The sequence below is a fragment of the Corvus moneduloides genome, chromosome 3 (genome assembly GCF_009650955.1).
Source record: "Corvus moneduloides isolate bCorMon1 chromosome 3, bCorMon1.pri, whole genome shotgun sequence".
Classification (NCBI taxonomy): Eukaryota; Metazoa; Chordata; class Aves; order Passeriformes; family Corvidae; genus Corvus; species Corvus moneduloides.
In genome coordinates, this window is record NC_045478.1 from 117,789,428 (window position 1) to 117,796,115 (window position 6,688).

Below are 6,688 nucleotides of genomic sequence, written 5' to 3' on the forward strand. Positions count from 1 at the left end.
ACTGTGCTCCTTTACAGTGATGCATTCCAGGAGGAGAAAGCCCTCATCCTGCAAACAGTTCGGAGCAGGCTTCAGCTTGCTGCCACTAACGCCAGCTTGCTGGAATCCACTCATTCCAGGGAATGGCACGCTAGTAAATACAAGCAGATGGGAAAGCAGTTGCAGGATTCAAAATTAGCATGAGCTTTTTCTCCCTTCTAAATACGTATAAATTTCTGAGTGTACTTTAATTTCAAGGTAGAAGTCCAGAAATGAAAGCTCAGATAACCATCTTTCTCAAATGCCAGAGGATTTGTGAAGAAAATGGCAAATCAGTTACAGTAAGACTTTGATTAAGTGGTGGAGCCTGTTAAAGCTGGTGTGACCAGGTGAAAAATGGAACTTTGGTATACACACAGGGTCATTTTTGATCCAGCCAGCCTAGAAGAGATAAGTACCACTGAAACCTGGCACGATCACCTGGATTTCCATCCACCTAAGAAAGAAGCAGAGGATGTAGGCAGGTATTCATAATCACAGAGATGTTGGTAATGTCTAGTGAAGTGTCCTGAAGGAACACTTCTGCAATAAAAAAATCCTAAAACACGTGGAACTGTTTGCTCAATGAAGCTTTATCTGTGCCCCAAGACCTAGAGGGACTCTTGCAGCTCCTGCTACTCAAACTTGACTCCTGCCAGTCCATGGCACAGCAGGGTTAAAGCCATGGGAAGGAGGTAATCCACATGCTGCCAGCACTGCTCCAGTATAGGCTCATGTAGGATGGGCCTCACAGGTAACACAGATCCCAAAGGTGTCTCAGAGATCCCTTTGCACACAGGCTGTGATCCCCTTTCTGTGGTTAAAAAATAGTCTTATTACAAAAACCAGGAAATTAACTCATCAAGGGGAATGGTTTGCTGGTTAGGTGTTAAATGCTGGGAGCTGCTTACAAGGTTTAGGAATGAAGTGAGAATCTCCAGACTTAGCTTGGATACGTATGTGCAGGTCCCTATTTGCTGTGATGTTACGCTGAAACATCCAGACTGACGTTCTTGTTCCCATACTGATTTGTTTGGTCAACTCAATTCATGTAAAAAATGTAGTTTTAAGGGTAAAAATGTCATCAGTAAAAGGCATTGCTCACTGAAGCGTGCTCCTCACTTGCCAACTACTACTTGGCAGGAATGAGCAGGCAAGGTCATTAGTGTGGTACTTTCTGGAGAAGGATGCAATGCACTCCATACAAACTGCAAAATCCAGGGAATGCCAGACAACCAGTGTAGAGTCTTTTCATTTGCTGAGCCACAGGGGATGTTAAAAATCTGCAGATAATTTCTCAACTTTAAACAAATGTTCTTTCTGTGTATGGCTTGCAATTCACACAGGGCAAATGTCCACGACAAAACAAAACTCAGTGAAAACTGGGCTGTCAGTCAGCACTGAGTGTGCTCTCTAACTTGAATTACATCCATATTACTCACTAGGGCAACTGTGTATATGTAAAACAATTTGCACAATTTGAACTGGCTGGTCTAATTATATAAAGTACTCAAGCAAACAGAGAATTCCCCAGGAAAATTATGTTTGTCTTTAAAATTAATTCTTGTTCTCACTGTATCTGTTTATAGAAAAAGTTTCACAGATAAAGAAATGGAAGTTCTTTCCAGGCACAAAAAAATATTGTATAAAAAATAATTCATGGATTGGATAAATGTAGTTTTTTGATCATAGCCTATGGAATATGCAGGGGAGCAATCTACAGTTTTGGTACTTCTAGTGGTTCTTAAATCACAAGTTGATCTCTGCAATATCAAATTAAACCAAGGCTTCAAAAGTAAAGGCAGTTATAAAATACTTTTAAGCAAAAATAACTTAGGGTTCGTATTTCCAAGTTTTTCGCTGTCATTCTGTGGATTAAAGGAACTGAGAGCTCTGTGGATCTAAAGGAACACTGAAATTCTCAAAATTCCCCTTTTTTTTTTCTTTTTGCCTTTTTTTTGGAAGATGCCCACTCAGTATCAGAATAAGTAGCAAAAAAACATGAGTGTGACAATCCTCTTGTCACACCAAATTTCCTGCACTTATGTTTTTTAAACAGTTGATGGCCCTGGTGAGAGGGTGAGACTGTGTACAAATGTTTGTGGTTCAGAGCCCAGTTTTCCAAAGAGAAGTCCAGAACACACAATACGTCACCTGTTTGTACTCCAGCTCCATGAGGCAACGAAGACAGAATTATCCAGCCTTTCCAGGTCAGCTCTCCCGTGGGGCTTTAGAGCTGAGTTTTGGTCTCTGCAACACACAAAAATGTTTCCCCACATGAATTAAAATATTACTTCTTGGCTGTACAGCGTGCTACAGGCTTTATCCACTGGTGTTACACTTTAATACTGTTTTAACCATTCCCAAACTAAGGTGGGGAGATGGGCTTGCCAGCACAGTATTAGTCTGCCTTTGGCTAAGGGAGTGTTTGCATTTCTTGTTGTTACTGCTAAGCAGATCATTCACCGTTTATGTGAAGACAATTTATCATGTCTTGCAAGGTTGTAATATACCTAATGAGAGACAGAGGGGATTTTGCCAAGTGAGGTTCCTCTCCCTCCAGTTTGGACAATTTCTGTGACTGACTTTGGGAGCAGCAGAAGTCAGACCCAGTGCGGATGCTTTTATTTGATGTTATGTGAGTTTAGAGCAGAGTGAATACCTGGGCATGGCAAAAGAAGGTTTCCTGCTGTCTTTAGTAGCACTGGAGAGTATCCAGTGAATAGTACAAACAAAGGCTTTACTAAAATCAGGACTGACACCGGCGTGTAGCTCTGTGCCTTTCTCCTAGAACCTACTTCCAGTTTGTGAAGGGAAAACTTCCCCTGTGAGAATGAATGACTTCCTGATGGTACAGAGGTTCTGAGTGCTGCCAGGCAGCAGGAGAATCAGCCAGTGTCAGACATCCCAATGGAAATGTTTATTCTGCCCCATGGGCATCCATATTGGGGCACCTATTGTCTCCCTTCCCACTTGTGCTCCCCTGGCCCTGCTCTGTGGACATACCTGACACAAAGGCCCGGTGCTGGCTCCTGGACATGGAGCAAGTCCAGCAAAGGTAGATTGGAGCAATCTGTCTCCCATGTCAGATTGCTAAACACGGACCTGGAAGGAGCACAGAGTGTGACTATTGCGCACAGAAATGAGGAAGCTGGCTATAGGGAGCCAGGATTACAGCTTCCACATGCTTAGGTATTGTCACTTCCATTGATTATTACTGCATTTTTAGCATCTACAACTCTTTCTAGTTCTTTGGTTGTAAAAGGTCCTTGGCCAGGTGGCTCTCAGCCAGGTGGCTTTCAGCTCTCAAGTGGTATTTATATGAGAGACAAGCTGTGGTCGTATTTTCAGACACGTTGTGGTCACATTTTCAGTCCGGAATTAGGGCAAGAATAAGGCCATTCTTTCCCCCTCTCTAGTTGGAAATGTTGGACAGAGGCATCTTTCTGGTGTCGTTTCATGTCTGTTCATTTTGGTGTGGACAATGGCCAGTGGCAATCACGCTGCCGTGTCAGTCAAGCAGAAAGACCAGACAAGGAGGGGAATTGATGGCCATGCTCAGCCTCCAGGGAGAACATACAGTGCAAATAAATGGAGAAGGCAGGCTACTCGGAGCCACTGAGGGTGCCCTTTGTGCAGAACATGGTGATTTTTGGCTTTTGAAGGCAAGGAGGTGGGCAAACCAGAGCGAAGGAGAGATTTTTCACTAGCCAGCTCCTTGGCCTTTGCCAAGAGATAACTTTAAGTGCAAACGGAAACCCAATCATATACAACTGAATGTTGAATGTCAAGGGATGGAAATGTTGTTAGAGTCAGAGTCCATGTTTGCTTTCTTGGTATGTTCTTTTCCATGCTCTCTTGAAGAGGAAAATGGAATTTAGGATGGGGAAAAGAAAGAGCTGGCAGTACTGATAAAGGAAAACACACATGGACACTACCTGACAATAATACGCATTTAACTGCCAACAAAGGGAATGCTAAATAAATATGGATCTCTTACCAACTGCTGCTGGCTAGATTTATTTTGGTTTAGGTTTTTTTTTTCCCTTCCCTCAATGTTTTTGCTAATTATAAGCTGCAGCACCAAGAATATTTAATTCTGTTGAAAGGATGCGTGGTTTCCTGGGTGGTGGAAGTGACGTAGCTAGGCATACTACAGAGGAAAAGTGTCCTAAAGCAAAGGTCCATCTGACCAAGCACCTTGTGCTGTTGGACTTCATATAAAGCCTTACCACTGAGCCCAGCTTTAGGATGTTCTCTGCACATACATTTTCAGTGACAACTCCACAGTTCAGCAAGGTGGATCCAGTTATGCCAGGATAAATTCCAATATAATTTGTTTTGCTGATATACCTTTATTGATTATTAAAACCTAAATGCACAATGCTGTTTTGAAAACCTTGTGACCCTTCTAGAAAAGCTGTGGAGTCGGGACCCTTGGGAATATCTTAGTGGAATATGCTTGTTCCTGTTGTTCTACACTGTGGTCACCTCTATCTGCTTCTGGAAACCTAGGTGAGTTTACTGGTGTAAAGAGGTGGCATCAGCTGTTCTTTGAGCCCCTTTGGGAATTTCAAGTACTTGTCAAAGCAAAAAATGGGACAGAAAGTGGGGACACTGCTGAGTTTTCAGCAGATGTTTGAGCTATGTGAAGTTGTAGGCACAGGCAGCTGATCTGCTTTCACATCTCTTACACAATTTTCAAGAGTGAGGTTGACACTGGATGCCTCTGGGAACCTGAACTGGACCTTTTTCTCTATGTCTCTACCTGGGACACCAGCTGGAAGGATTCTGGAAGGATTCTTCCTGAAAGGATTGCCCATAGCAACATAAGTCAGTCTTAATTCCCTTGGCTCCTCCCGTTGCAGCCGCTTGAGTCACTGTGGAGACAACTTTAAACCAGTTACATGGGTACAGCCTTCTTGTAAGATGCTGAGAGACAAGGCTCAGAATCTTTGAGCTCTTTTTTTTTCTCTAACCTGGAAACCTCTTTGAAGACTGAATTTGACAGACAAACTCTTATTCTATAAAGGTTTAAAAAAATAAAATCTATTTTTGACTCTTTAGAGCATGCATAGAGCTTATCTGTTGGCACCAAGGAACCTAGACAAAGTTCTCAATCTGATTATTTTAATCCCTGTTTTATTTTTGGAGAGGTGGCTACAAAGAAGCAATGTGGCTTCTCCAGTGAAGATGTGTTCTTTGGCATTGCCTTAGGAGTCCCATTAGCTGCTCAAATTAAAAGGTTCTGGTGTGTTACTACAACAGCTGTTTTTATTAAACTCACTCATTTAGGATACAACAAATAAGCCTTTAATCTAATGTGTTGATCAGTGACAAGTCAGCAAGTTCATTGAAGGTGTTACCAGCTGAGGAAAAGTGTGTTTGCTGCTGCTTAGTCAAAACAAAGGATTTTTCTTTGTTGCTTTAGAAATGTTCTCCAGACTGTGAAGAGGGTCCTATCCCAGACTCATTTTGTGTCTCATCTGCCATTGTATGTGAAGAAAATGGTATAGCTCACAGGTAAGAATTGTTATGGTTTATCAGTAATCTCTACCAGTTTCAGTTGGATTGGAGGGAGCATGAACTTGGAACTAGGGATTTCTTTTTTTCACTCTCCTTTCCCCCCCTTTTTAATGTAAAAAGGCTTCAAAAATTCTAAAGCAATTATGCAAACAGCAGCCAAATTACAATAGTGTTTTCTTCTTTCTCCTGCTACTCTGAAGATTAACTCAGTTTCTTTTTCTTTGCACACTGGGCATGAAGCTGAAACAAATATTCCATTTACAGTAACTATAACTGGCACATTGTAAGAACCAAAGCCTTGCTGGTCTTTGGGATTCAGATTTGGGAGGAAAAAGTGGTGACAGTAATCACAGATTTGGCATTTCAAACTGAGAGCTGTGGTCTTTTAGGGTCACGTCTACTCAAATGATCTTCAACTAGCATGTTAACATCAGTGCCATTTGTATTTTCCAGGCTGATTCTACCTTTGGTGGTCTGTTTATCTCTACCTGCATGCCCAGGAAAAGACAGCCCCGCATCACTTCTGATTTGGTAAGTTTCCTTTGGGATGGGAAAACCCAAAAGCCTTAAGCTGAAAACTCAAACCTAACATGAATCTGTACCAAACCAAATAAATCTGTAGATCCATCTGTATCCAGGTATCTCCAAAAAATGGCAAAAGCTTGGAATATCCTGGGACAGCAATCCAGTGAGTCTGTTTTATATGAAGGACCAGCTTTATGGTGTCTTGGTGCCTTTGTAGTTCTCACATATCTGCTTAAAGATAATGCTAGTGTTAAAAAAACCCCAAAAGAAGCCGATACAGATGTACTGACTCACAGTACAGTGTTTATCTTGCCTTTTTCTTGTCATCATAAAAGGCCTCAGAACAGCAGGCCTAGAAACTGGTGTTTCCTTCCTTGAAGCAGCAGCTGAGTGGTTTGACTTCTGATCACTGTATAAAGGTGAGTGTCCACACCTTGAATTGAAGACCACTGCTTAAAGGTGAGTGTCCACAAAAGTGAACTCCTGGACTTGCACTTCATACATTGCACTTCTTTATACATCTTCTAGTTTCCCTACATATTTAGGAGTAGTTTCCATGTGAAATATTTAATAATTTGAGGTGCTGGAAAACTGAGAACTTGTTTTCAAAGTTAAAAGA

At 41.8% G+C, this 6,688-nt stretch overlaps 1 long non-coding RNA gene across 1 annotated transcript; it reads left to right on the forward strand.

Moving 5' to 3' along the window:
• Window positions 1-4,451: 4,451 nt before the first annotated feature.
• LOC116441760 lies at window positions 4,452-6,077 on the forward strand. Its single transcript, XR_004239233.1, has 3 exons — window positions 4,452-4,533; window positions 5,450-5,541; window positions 5,998-6,077. It is a non-coding gene; the product is annotated as an uncharacterized LOC116441760 (long non-coding RNA).
• The last annotated feature ends 611 nt before the right edge of the window (window positions 6,078-6,688 follow it).